We start from the raw sequence: 13,874 nt of genomic DNA, 5'->3' as shown, positions 1-13,874 counted from the left end.
GCTGTGAACTTGAAGGTCCCACCCAAACCAGCTCCTGAGGTGTCAGCTCAGGCGTTCGGACTTTGGTGGAACCTGGAGCCAAGGGCATGTTTTGCAGAGGGCGTAGACTGTTCTGATTTTGAAAGGGCCCTGCAGTGCCATGTGGAGGAGAGGCTGGAAGAGAGGGAGATGAGAAGCGCCAAGCAGCTTAGATGTTACAGTCTCATCACCATGGAGCTCGAGAAGTCTTGAGAGGGACAGTCAGCAGGACTTGTAGATTGATGGGCCGTGGGGATTCCGGCCTTGGCACTGGTCTGCTCTTGGTGTTGACCCTTCCACTTAAAACAACTGAAGATGCTGGGTACGATAATCTAAAGATCATTTAAAAGGCATCGGTGAAATGACCAGATAAAAAACATCAGGCCCAGGGCACCTGGGTGGCTCAGTGGGTTAAGCTGCTGCCTTCGGCTCAGGTCATGATCTCAGGGTCCTGGGATCGAGCCCCGCATCGGGCTCTCTGCTCAGCAGGGAGTCTGCTTCCTCCCCTCTCTCTGCCTGCCTCTCTGCCTACTTGTGATCTCTCTCTGTCAAATAAATAAATAAAATCTTTTTTTAAAAAAAACACATCAGGCCCAAATTTAAGTGGAGCCACAGATGAAGGGAATCCAGGGGAATATCCAGCAGATTTCCCCTCAAAGCGTTTGGCAAATGGCAAACCTGAGCCTCCCTTTTCAGGGCCCAGGAGGGTGGGACAAGGGCCCACGCCCCAGCAGTGGAGAGTCTGAGAGGGGCCCCGCCGCGAGGGTGGGGCTCCAGAGGACTTGGCTGGCAGTGCCTGGAGCAGAAGGAAACCTGTCCGTGCTGCCTGACATTAAACAGAAAGGGGGAGCCCATCCCTGAGGATCATAACCGCAGGAGCTCGCTTTTTAGTTTTACAGAGAAAATTAGGTGGTTGGAAAAAAATTTAAGCCCTGCTGAATTTTTCTAAAGCGGTCCCAGGCTAGTGCTAGCAACCCCTCCCTGCCACCACCCCACGCCTCCAGTTTTGCAGCAGAAGTGAATCCTTCAGTTGGTTAAGTGTCTGTCTTTCGCTCAGGTCATGATCCCAGGGTCCTGGAATCGAGGCCTGCATCAGGCTCCCTGCTCAGCGGGATATCTGTTTCTCCCTCCACTTGTGCTCTCTGTCTCTGTCTCTCTCTCTCTCTCTGCCTCAAATAAATAAAATTAAAAAAAAAAAAATACACCTTCATCAAGTCCCAAAGAATTCTTACAGATAATTTCCCAAAGAAAATGCGTAACTCACGAGAATAAATGAACATGTAAGCAAAACATAATCTCATTAGCAGAAGTTGCAGAAAGAAGGAATGGCCAAAGCCAACTGGCAAAGAGCTTTACCAATGGAACCTGTCAGCCACACTTTATGAAATAACCATCTGTACTGGATTAGTTTCTTCAGGCTGCCGTACGTAACAACATGCCTCAAACAGGGGAGCCCCAAACAGCAAAAAGGCATTGTCTCACAGTCCTGGAAGCTAGAAGTGTGGAAAGCAGGTGTTGGCACACTCCCTCTGAAGCGTCTGTGGGAACCTTCCTTGCCTCTGCGTACTCCTGGTGATTTGCTGATGACCCCTGGCATTCCTTAGGTTACAACCATACAGCCCTATTGTCAGCCTTGGTCATCACATGTCACTCTCCTGTGTGTGTCCCTGTATCTCTACGTGCCTCTGTTCCTGTGATGCTGCCAGTCCTACTGGATTAGGGACCCACCCTACTCCATCATGACAGCTTAACTAGTTCCATCTGCTACAATCCTGTTTCCAAAGAAGGCCACATCTGGAAATTAAGATTTACATCTTGAGGGAGGGGGGGCACCGTTCAACCCATAACACTTACTGTGCTTAAAGGTATAAAATTTTGAAAACGCCTTAAAGGGTCATAACATTAAAGAAGAAAAAATCTGGTAGACCTAAAAAGAGAACCTAGTGAAATAAGAAAAACAATACAGTAGCTGAACTTCATAGTTGAAAGATCAAAAAGATTAGATGCATCTGATGATCTGAAGAGAGACTCACTGAGTTGACAGATAAGTCAGGGGAATTCATGTGAGAGCACAGCACAGACAGGCGGCAGCCCTTGGAACGAAGGTGAGGGGCCTGAAAGTGGAATTTCAGGAGTGGAGAATAGAGAGAGAACAGGACAGATGGTTTTGCAGATTTTCCCCAATAATGAAGGACATTGAGCTATAGATTCAAAAAACCGGTGAATGACCAACATGATAATAACAAGACCCTATAAAGGAATGAGGGGGAAGAGTCAGGAATAATGGCAGCTGGCTGGTTGGTGACACACCGGGGCCCCGGAGAGAGGAAGGCAGGGGAGGAGATGAATGCACCTGCGTGCACGTTCAGTTGTAATTTTCATGATCAATAGCAGGGCCAGTTTTCTTAAGTAACTGAGTATTAAATAGCACAGAAAAATAATGAAAAACAACAGCTACATAAATTGCATAAATCTTAACAATCTAGGTTTTTCCAGATAAAGTGAAATAGCGGGATGTTGTCATCAGCCTTGACCCCTGACCACAGTTCCACTGATGCAAGTTCTGTGGATTCCGGCCTAGTGTCCTGTTCTCTAGATCTCTACTCTAGAGCACAGGGAGAGGAAATAAAGAAGACCCAGACTGGTCTGTAAAAAGTGACTTCGTAGTGTCTTGAGATGCTGCAAGTGATTGAAAAGAAAATCTTCAAGATATAATTAGGAGCAAGGTAACTTTTCTTTTTCTTTTTCTTTTCCTTTCTTTTTTTTTTTTTTTTTTTGTATAAATTTCATTTCTCTGAGGGCCATTGCTATAGTTGAATTAGGTCCCCTAAAAATTCATATACCGAAGTCCTAACCCCAGTACCTCAGAATTAAGCCTTCCTTGGAAGTAGGATCTGTGGTTGGAAATAGAATTAGTTATACTTCACATTAAATTATGTTGGTGACTCTACACCGTAGAAGGATGGGACCTAATCTAATATGACCAGTGTCCTTACAAAAAGGGGAGATTGGAACACAGACACACACACACAGAGAGGACACCATGTGACAGTGAAGGCTGAGGGCAAGCTGATGCTTCTGCAAGCCAGCAACCACCAAAGAGCACCAGAAACCGCCAGAAGCCGGGAGAAACCTGGAACACATTCTCCCTCACGCCCTCGGAAGGAACCAGCCTGGGGACACTCTCATCTTAGACCTCCAGCCTCCCAAGCTGTGACAGAAGACGTTTTGGCTGTCAGAGCTACTCAGCATGTGGTACTTGGGTAGGGCTGTGCCAGCAAACAATACAGCTTCCCCCAAAACTAGCATTAGCAAGGGTGTTAAAATGCAGGGCTGCCTTGCAGCCTTCCCCAAACACTGGAACTGTTTAGTTGTGCGCTAGCTGGCAACACTTATTGTCCTTCCCACTCAAAACATGTTTAGGCCTTCTTTTGGATCAGTGTTCTAAGCCAAAGGGCTTGCATTTGGTTATCTCCCATGATAATATGTTTCCCTTCTTTAAGGGCAGAGTGATGTTCCGTACACCCCGAGCTGCAATGCTGGGTTAGGCTTAGTGAGTGACGGAACACAGTACTCCAATATTGTAACCCTTTCGGTTTTCAGTCGTTTCCTCTTACTCAGTTCAACAAATGAAAGACATTGTACTAGATGTAGAAGAAACTCAAATTAAGGAATTGTCAGTTATCCTACAGTCTGGAAGGAGCCCGTGAGAATTCTCATTAATCTCCTGCCTGGAACCTAAGTGATCCAGAGCCTAATTAATCTGGTGTCTTCCCCCCTCTCCAAAATAGCTCCAAGAAGACTCAGACCAGTCCGCAATTGGCGTCCTAGAGAACCAATCCTCCTTTGCTTCCATGTCTTCCCATGAGGCGGCAGAATAGCTCCTCTATTTCCGAATTGGAAATGGGGGCTTTTCCTGCCTCACTCACCCACTGGGTAGATCAGAAGTGGTCTCTCCTTTGACCAGCAGCTAAAAATACCACCCTGGCATTGTTTCCCAGACGCTCGACTGCCCTGGTAAACATTCGGACCGTGATCTCTGAGAAGAATAAGTTTGATCCTCTGCGAAGGCTCATGGGAGAGGGAAACGGGTGGAAATTCTTTCTGGAACTGGTATTTCTAGGAAAACACTCAGCCAGAACTTGCAGCTGTTCGCTATCCAATATCAATCCTAAACAACATTTTAGTTGGCAAAAGAAAAGTGAGAAAACAATAAGGCTTGAAGCCTAAAAGTTTGGGAAACCCCTTTCCATAATGTGCTTATTTAGGGCTCGAAAATATGCCTGTTTTCTGAACACAAGAGCTAATATCCAACTTCTCTAAGCCTTGCCTTCCTTCCTTTCTTTCTTTCTTAGGGGTGTATTTAGAATGTTTTAATAATTAAAAGAGAAAAATACTTGACCATTTTTTCCAAACATAATCTAAACCTCATTATGCAATTGGCTTTTTTTCTCCTTTTCCAGAATAGACTATTCCATTACTACCAAAATGCCAGTAGATTAGAGAATCGCATAGAATCAAATGTAAGTGGGTCAGCAATCAAAATTCTGTAGCAAGATGTGTATTTGGACACATGTAACCCAGGGACAGTGTCTGATCATTTCAGAAATGCTGTCATCCACACGGGAGAGTTTCGGGTAGGGCGACACATCAGAAAGCTGCTCGGAGAGAAAGGAGCTCATTCAGGGCCCAAGCAGATGCTTTGCTTCTCAAAAGAAGCCAGGCAGAGCAGCACAAAAGACGAGTGATGCCTTGTATGATTCAGACTTGGATGCTGGTCCCTGCACTGCTCGCTTTAGCTCCTACCCGTTGGGAATACAGTTTGACTTCTCAGCCCGTAGACTTGATTATTCCTGGAGCTACTTCACAGGCCAGCGTGCCTGGGTTTTATGCAGAGATGGTGCAAAGATCCTAGCAGTGGGCCAGCTCTCCAAAAGCAAACCTAGGGCCTGGGTTGTCAGGTCTGGATGTTTCCAGTATTGGTGGAATTCCAAGAAGGAATTCGAAGGCTCTGCTTAGCCTGCAGTGTTTCAGAACACTGGGAACTGCCCCAGACAGGGTAAGAGAGCCGCTTCCGTTTCCTTCAGACTCACCTGGCATCTGCCTGGTCCTTACCAGCCTTAACTACTGCAGCCTCTGCTCCCTCCGTTGACTTGAGAACAGCTGTGACTGGGTTATCTGGAGAATTCGGTGACATTGGCAAAGTATCAGGCACAGAATCTGGTGCATAGATTACTGCCCGTCCTCCGTCCCATTCTCCATATGATTAATGATCAAAGAAAGATTGCTTCATTGAATGGGGTTTCATTTATTTATCTATTTATTCACTGAATGAGGTTTTAGACCCATCTTCTGGAGAAGTAACTGATAGCACCATCCCCCACTAGATCTAACTGCCGATGTCCTCTCAGTGTCCCCTCTGATTAAGCCCTGTCTGTCAGTAAGTAAAACGTTCTCCTGGGGCTTCCTTCTGGAAAGTGCTATGCATATGATTAACAGGTAGAGTTTGGGGCATTTTTGTTCATACGTTTGTTGTCACTGCAGGCTTGAAATTGACCCTGTGCTCCAAGGCTTGATTGTATGTGCCAGGCGGTTTGCAGATTATCCGGAGGAAGTAAGATAATGAGATGGCTTTAGAAAAATCAGACAAATAAACAAGGGGCATCCAGCAACTCTTTATGTCCCCAAAGCAGGTGTCACCAGCAGTCATAGCCAGGGTCCTTCTTTATCTAAGTGAGGGAAATTGATGCTTTCTGATTTATGTAGAAATGGAATTGATTGTGTAGCTCTGAAAAATGACAGTAATAATGATGCAACCTAGCCAAAGCCACATTCATAATTCCAGCACAGATCTGACCTGGTGAGGTGTTACTTCCCCCAACCCCAAACCAGCAGGAGCCAGATTTGCAGCCAGCACCACCAAACTTGGCCAACCCTGCCAAAGAGCACTGTCCCATTCCGGCTTCTTTCAGTCAGGTTTAACAGTCAGATTGTAGCCCCCAGTCACCTGTGCCCTTGCAGCCAAGTGAGCTGGGAGAGTGACCATCTGGCATTTTCAGACCCCATGGTGGGAAAGTGGCTCTGCATCCCACCCGGAACCCATAAGGTGGGGACTGTTTCAACAATCCATTGGCGCTCAGATGCCAGCCAGCCACAGACAAAGGTCTCCCCTTTCCTCCTGAAATAACGTGACATTCACCAATACTTCTCTTCATAAACTGACTGTAACTTAAACATCAGCAGCTGTCAAGTCCAGTGTTAGCACTTTCTTGATCCAGCCTGTGGCCCTTTATCACATTAAACTAGAAGGACCTCAGAGTTGGAGAGAGACTCAGAACGAGCGTTCATTCACAGACGAGGAAGCAAGGTTGTGAGGTGGCCAGGTGACTTCCCTGGGGCCTCCGCGCTCCTTACCATGTTGTGTAAATACATCTTCTGGCTCGTATTCCTACAGATGAATGCTGTACACCTGTAGTACTTCTGTACGTTGAGTGTTGGTGACCCAGAACCATTAAGTGCAATTGGCTTTTGTACAATAGTTTGAACTCTGCGGGTCCACTTATATGTGGATCTTTTTTTTCGACAAGTACTGTCCTATAAATGTGTTTTCTCTTCCTTATGAGATTCTTAATAACATTTTCCTTCTTTTAGCTTACTGTACTGTGAGAACACAGTATATAATACCTATGACATACAGCATATATGTTAATCACCTGTTTATGTTATCAGCAAGGCTTCTAGTCAACAATAGGCTAGTAATTAAGTTTTTGGAGAATCAAAAGTTACGGGTGGATTTTTGAATGTGCGGGGGTTTGTGCTCCTAATGCTCTCATTGTTCAAGATTCAGCCAAATATGTCTTTTTTTAATGGGGGACCCACTGGGTTTGCTTCAGATTTCTACTCATTATTCTGAAATCTGTCGCCCTGTACTGTTCGTAACTGTGGCACCAAGAAAAGCAATGGAACTTGACATGTGACCATCACCAAGGAGAGCAGAAGTCGGGGATAAAAGCAGTCACTCCCTGTCCTTCCCTTGGTATTCTTTTTGATCATTAGCATGTGACTTAAACATCCAGATCTCATGTGAAAACGGAACGGTGTCTTCTGATTGTTCTTACTAGACATTCTTACAAGAAAGTTGGTTATGAGAAGAAAAAAAGAACATCCCAAGTTATGTGTGTTTCAGTGTTTACTATATGATTTTCGATAGTTTTGGATAAATTTTGAATTATTTTGGAACTTTTCTAAACTGGTCAGCCTAGGCTATGGTGGGATTCCTACACTGGGTAACCTCCAGCCCTGGGCTCAGTGAGTGGTAGGTTGTTCTGTACAAAAGGCCTCTGGGCTAACCTGACCCCAAGAGGTGGTCGCACACAAACATTGTCTTGGAAGCCATTTTTCTAGGCTGTTACTAGGGTTGGTTGGTTGGTTTTTAGCATCATCATCTTTGGCGCTTCGTGTGCACCTTCTGTGGTCCTAAATTTTGAGTTTTTACTGCCTCCAGGTGGACTTGGTTTTGCTTGCTCTCTCTCAAGGTTTCTTGTATAAACTTGATTAGACCTTGAAATTCCCAGCAGTCTGCTGGACACATGGGCCCCTTGGCAAGACTAGCACTGGGTCTGGTCCCCCTGAATCCTTCCGACATTCCTGCCACGGGCGCTTCTCAGACCTCTGGCCAGTTCCCAGGTTTGTCTGTGATTGAAGCCTTCATATTGGTACATCGAGTTGGTAATAAAAAATTGCAAATTGAATTGAGAATTAGTACACACTTTAAAGCTAATACTACAGGAGGGAGGACCTTTCAAGTTCACCTGAGATGTGAATCTTTCCTCTTCCTACTGTTTGTATTCCTACCACAATCTAGGGTTTAGTAAACCGTAAAACATGAGAGGTTAGTGCAAACAGAATCACCCACAAAAATATTTCGACGGATTTACAAGGAGACATAGCAGATGGAGATTATTGTTAAAAGTCTTACCAGACTAATCCTTTTTTATTATAATCTCTCTCTGTCCCTGTCCTTTTGCATACACGTCCTGACACATTCCCCATGTACAATGACTTACCACCAGAACACAGCCCGTCCCAGGCCACGCTCTTTTGGACCATTGTAACCCGGAAGTGTCTTACAAAACATCTCTCTGTGTTGGCCACAGCGTCACTTAATCTTTTCTAAAATTTGATAATACACAAAGTAGTTTGTAGTGACTTTTTAAAGTGACTAAAGTGAAATTTTCCTGTCCTGCTGGCATTCCCCAAACACAGTGATACCCCGACAAGATACAGCCATTTTGGGAAGCCCTTTTTGTAGACATAGTTCTGCTGAACAGGTTGTTTCAGTGTGTTCCCCAGTTACAGGTACCCCTTATCTGATGAACAGATAGCAAAATGTTCAGAAATTCCCAAGACTCTAAATGTCCAAAGAAACAAAGAAAATAGAAGGAATTTTTGTATCTAACTAGGAAATGTGATTCATGGGGTCATAGGAATCGATAGATAAAACCCTTCCTCCATCCCACTGCCCCCTCATGGCCAGCATTCTTGGAAGCACAGAGCAGCAGTGGTTCTTGAATATAAACTGTCTTCCAGCAGGTCAGTTTCAAGTACTGGAGGTGAAACTCAATTTCTCCAGTATTTTCAGAAGAATAAACCCTCTCTCGGGGCTCTGAATTTTTCTATGGCAAATAAATGTCTTATCAGTGAGACAAAGAAAGCTCTTGTGTCTCACCGGGACTCCACAGGGAAAGGCGGTGGGGGTCTCAGGAGCGCAGACCGGGGGTAAGCTGCCGTAGGGAGTGACATGCGAGGCAGGGGCTGTGTCCACCGACAGCAGCGTGTCCTGCAATTGTCCCGCGAGTTTCCTGTTTAAACGCGACAGTTGGGGGAATGCTACCGGGAAGTTGAATCTGACTATGGTCACCACAGCTGGAGGTGTGACCCGGCGCAGCCACAGCTGTCCCCGAGCCTCTCCCCTGGACGCTGGCTCACCCTCAGGCCACAGCCTCCGACCACTCTTGCCTGCCATCTCCGTTGTCCACGTGAGTAAGTCACATGAATAGGACGTGCTGGAAGCATTTCCTGCCCCTCCCCCAGGTCTGCCTTTCGGAATGTCACAAAATCAGAGAATGAGGGAATTTTTTTTCTCCTTTATTGAAATTTATTCATGACAGCGGGCATCACTTCCACCTCATGCCTCTGGGTTCCTGTGCACACTCACGTGTCCTCCCTTCTGTACTGCCCACAGAAGGAGAGCGAGATTACATGTAACTGCTGTTTTCTCCTCTTTTATAAAATAAAGTCCAGTAGCCCAATACTGTGGTCTGTATTTTATTCTTTATGACCAGTTATGTCATGGGACTGCAGAGCAGATTTTTGGAAAACAGTACAAAAAAACCAAAAACCACTACCTTCAGTTTCTATTACCTGAAAGCTGGCCAACCGTGTGGTCACGGCATGGGGTTTCCGTTGCACATCTTTATGTTAATGCAAGGTCCCTGGGAGCATTAACTCCAGAAGTCTTCCTCAGAACCATGGCTGTGTACTCATGCTGGGACTGACTAGATTCCTCAAGTGTCTCTTGAGAGAGTGCATCTAGCCCCGTCTGCTCCCCACTATCTGCTTGCTCTAAAGCTGGGGTCCTAGGGCTGCCGCTGTCCACGGGGGTTTCCTTGCTGGAACCCTGGCAGCCTTCATGTTCTTTGTTGTAAATGATGTCCGTGTGCAGAGACCCGCAGGATTCAGTCCTCGGGCCTCACGCATCTCAGGCAGAACCAGCCCACCACTCATTCAGCAGCCGCCGAGCCTCTGATGATAGGCCAGTCACCAGCATCAGAAATACACCTACTGGAGATTTCTGGCCAAGGGAACAAAATAAAGGCCAACAAGAAAAGTCCAGGGTGGTATAGGAAACCACGTGCACGCTGTTATGGATCAGAGGACGGGGATCCATCCGGCAAAGGAAGATGGGGTACTCGGCCCCAGAGCTGTCCGTGGCTGGGAGCAACAGGGCTGTCACAGACCACTGTACAGGTTTCAGTGAGAGGAGTCTGGCGGGTCTGTTCAGAATGGGTGGAAGGGACAAGAGATTTGGAAACATGCCTTCTGGATGTCACAAGTGGCTTTAGCCAAAGTAGCACACCTTGCTCACACAAACCTCCTGTATCAGAAACGTCCTGACTTGAAGTCCCTTGTGATGACTCCTGCCTCACAGAAATATTCCCATTGACAACGGGAGGGCCAGGGAGCAGCCTTTCTTGGTGGAGAGGCCGATTTTCCTTTCTTGGACACCAGCACTTTTCATTCTGGGCTGGGGACATCTGTGTCAGTTCCTCCGTGTTGGCAATGGCCACTGGTTTTTGTTGTCCGTGATGTGAATTGATCTGGTTTTGGTAGGAGCAGGGTTGCCCATCTCTGGTGGTGGTCTGAAGGATATAGACCAGAAGTCTCTACAATGCCTCTTTCTTTCATAAAAATAAGTTGAAAGGAAAAATGACTCACTGAAGTTTGGCAAATACAGAACACTCTGAACTGACTTCTAACTCAGTCACGTTGAATTACAACTCGACTCTGCTATCGCAAGATCTGTTTCTGGCTTACATTTTGTTTGTTGTTTGTTTCAGCTCATTTTTTTTTTTTTTCTCCCAGCCTTACCGAGGTATGATTTCCATACAATGAGATTCACCACTCTCTGTGCATAGTTGGATGACTTTTGGCAGCTGGATACAGTTCTCTGATTACCACTGCACGCAAGATACGGAGCATTACTTGTCTCTCATTTGGCGATCGGTGGACATTTGGATTGTTTCTAGTTGCTGATTGTTACGAATCTGATGGCGATTTTTGGCGTGTATTTGTATATAGTTACACATCACTTGGTAGTTTTTCAGAACGGCGATCTTGGGGCCTGGTTGTTTTATTATGGTCTTAAAAGTTCACAACGATAAGGTTGCAGCCAGAACTGCCTGATAAGAATGCATACTTACTTGCAGGGCCTTGTAAATAAGCAGATGCTTGCGGAGACCTTGTGCAGGGAGCTCAGGCATACAGTCCGTCAAAAGACCATGAATTAGCAATCCGCAGAAGCATGTGACAGAGGACACTTCTGTTTGTCACTGTGCTGATGATAGAATTCGCACTCCCGGAGTCTGAGCTCTCTGAGCCGGTGAACGACCCCTGACCAGTGTGCTGGAGGGGAGCCTACTAGGAAAAGCCCTCCCGTGCAGACTCCATGGAGGGCAGGCTCTCCTCAGTCCCAGGCATCTCGGGGGCACTTTGTTTTCAGCTTTCTGAAGTCTGGTCATTTGGGGAAAACAGAAGAGCAGGAAGAATTTTCTCACTTTGCCATGGGAGGCTCTCTAGCGGCACTGAGGCTGAGGGGTCATTTATGGTTGTGAGGGGGGCGCCAACAGCAGCTGCTGGCGAGGTCCTGAGCAGGCTGACCTGGAGTCAGGGTGCAAGCTCCCCCTTCAGCGTCCCAGGGAGGCGGCTGGAGCTGCGGCGGTTGGGGCAACTTCGTGGTTCGGAGCCAGGAGAAGGTTGGGCCAACCGTGAAGCTGTCAGTCTGTTACTGGAGCAAGAGCTAAAAGTCCACTTACTAGCCAGAAGAAAAAGAAAAAGGCTTAAAGAAGGAAAGGTCTGAAAAGAAAAGTGCATTTGTGAGAACGTGCCCTGGAGCACAGACCGTGGCTGGAGGCGACTGTCTGATAAGCTCTTTAGGGGCAGGGTGAGACCCTGTCCCTGACGGGCGTGCTAGGACCACCAGTCACTGCTTTCTGCAGGACAGTGAGTCTGGTCAGTTTGCCGATGGGATGTGTGCGTGTGTGCTGGCACCGGGTTGCTCTGGAGGACAGAAACAGTCTGAGCGCGGCCGCCCTCGCGGTGGGCCGGGTGGACGCTCGGCAGCACCCGCAGTGAGGGCATGTCGGGGGCAGTGTTCCTGCACTCGTGGCCGATCCAGGACACCCCTGAGTCTTCGTCAGGCCTTCTGCTCTCCTTTCCTCCTCCTGCTCACCTGCCTCCAGCTGCTTGCTGTCCGGGGTGCGCGCTGCCCCTGCGGCCGGCGCGTGACAGAGGGACTGGGGGCCCCATTCTAGGGGGAGGACCTGAATGGGAGACTTCACACAGTGGATCGAGTTGTTACTTTAATAGCACGAGGACGAAAATGATCCAAAGGGTAGACAGGCAGAAATTACATTAAAAGAATAAAATGGTAATCAGTGAAAATAGACTTTTACAAGTTGGTTTTTATTAAATAATGGATGTATGAAAATTACAGCATAAGATCATCAAAATACCTAGAAGATAGATTCACCAACCAGAATTTTCCCAGGACAAAAATGAGCCTGTCCATCCTGTTGTCTCCGGGAAGGTAGGTTGGTTCTACAGAGACGGATACTAGAGAAATGCAGTGACACAGAAGTAAAACTGTTGCACAGAACTCAGACTTTAATGATCTCTTTTTTCACTTATTGAATATGCTTCCCCCCCCTTCTTGAAGAGCAGCTGATACCTCAGTTTATGGGAATCTTTTTCAGCATAAATCGAGACTGTAATAATGAGTAAGGAATATTTATTTATATGTTATACTTCCTCTCTTTCCTCATATTTTATTACTAAGGATATTGACATGAAAACAGGATCTTAGTATCCAGTGAGTTCATCGACTGCTGATTTCCCACCAGAAATTCCAGGCTTTGTGACATCAGTGTGTATTGCTGTGGATGTCATTTGAAGAGCAGGCATCTGGAAATGATGAAATCCTGAACAACAAAGCTTTTGTTTTCAGGAAGACAAGTTGGTGGGGGAGGAAGAGGAAACAAAGCTTCACTGAGTACCTACTATGTGCCCGGCACTTTGATCTTCCGCCTGGAGGTAGTGCTTTACTAAGCTGGGTGAGAGGAACATAAAACCCCGTGCCCTGTCGGCCAGAATGTACCAAGCCCTCTTCCAGTGCTGCTGTGGTGTTTGTGGCAGCTGCATAAGTTCTGTGCACAGCATCAAGGGTCTTCACTTTTAAACCGGCGTGTAGCCATTTGAATGCCTTTATGTCTTATTTGTCGTCAAGCCCAGAGGCAAAGAGGCAGCAGTATATCGTGAATAATTCTACCCATTCCTGTGGTTATCAAACTAAAAATAATAAACAGAAGTCTCAGTGCACAAAGAGCTCTTTTTCCTTTAACAGATCTAAAAGACGTGCTGTCCCCACACCTTACCTCGTTCTGTTGCATTTCAAATGCTACCTTTTTAAACATTTTTGTGTGAAAACGTTCTTCTTAATAGAGAAAATGTATGTGGAGGAGAGAGGAAGAGCGCTGCAGTGTGAGAAGTACGAGTAAGTGATGTAGAGCTGAAAAATTCTTGGGGCACCTGGGTGGCTCAGTGGGTTAAAGCCTCTGCCTTCAGCTCAGGTCATGATCCCAGGGTCCTGGGATCGAGCCCCACATCGGGCTCTCTGCTTGGTGGGGAGCCTGCTTCCCCCTTCCTCTCTGCCTGCCTCGCTGCCTGCTTGTGATCTGTCTGTGTGTCGAATAAATAAATAAATATCTTTTAAAAAATAAAATATTTTTACAGCGTTTTCGATAGCGTGGGAGTGCGCTGTCACTTTGGCGGAGAGATGAAGGCTCCCACCACCTAGTAACTATATGTAGAAGTAAGAATGAGAACTAAAGCTGGGATGGCGGGGGGAATACGAGCCCTCTGTCTTGCATATTTACCAGCCCTTACTCGTCTCATGCGTGAAGAGCGCGGAACACATTTGGTTTATGTTTTCTGAAACGTGTCATTAGGCGACGTCAGCACAGATGAAGCGGCAAAGGCGGGCAGCGGAGGGGCTGGCTGCTGCCCTTCGGACTCGCCGC

At 46.7% G+C, this 13,874-nt stretch overlaps 1 protein-coding gene across 2 annotated transcripts in view; it reads left to right on the top strand.

Annotated features, from left to right (window-relative positions):
• The window catches only part of MCPH1 (microcephalin 1), a 240,908-nt gene that overhangs the window by 175,586 nt on the left and 51,448 nt on the right, over positions 1 to 13,874 (top strand). The window lies entirely within an intron of this gene.

Source organism: Mustela lutreola, chromosome 18, assembly GCF_030435805.1.
Source record: "Mustela lutreola isolate mMusLut2 chromosome 18, mMusLut2.pri, whole genome shotgun sequence".
NCBI classification, from domain to species: Eukaryota; Metazoa; Chordata; class Mammalia; order Carnivora; family Mustelidae; genus Mustela; species Mustela lutreola.
Note: the sequence above shows the minus strand (reverse complement) of the source record. Positions and strands in the feature narration are given on the sequence as shown.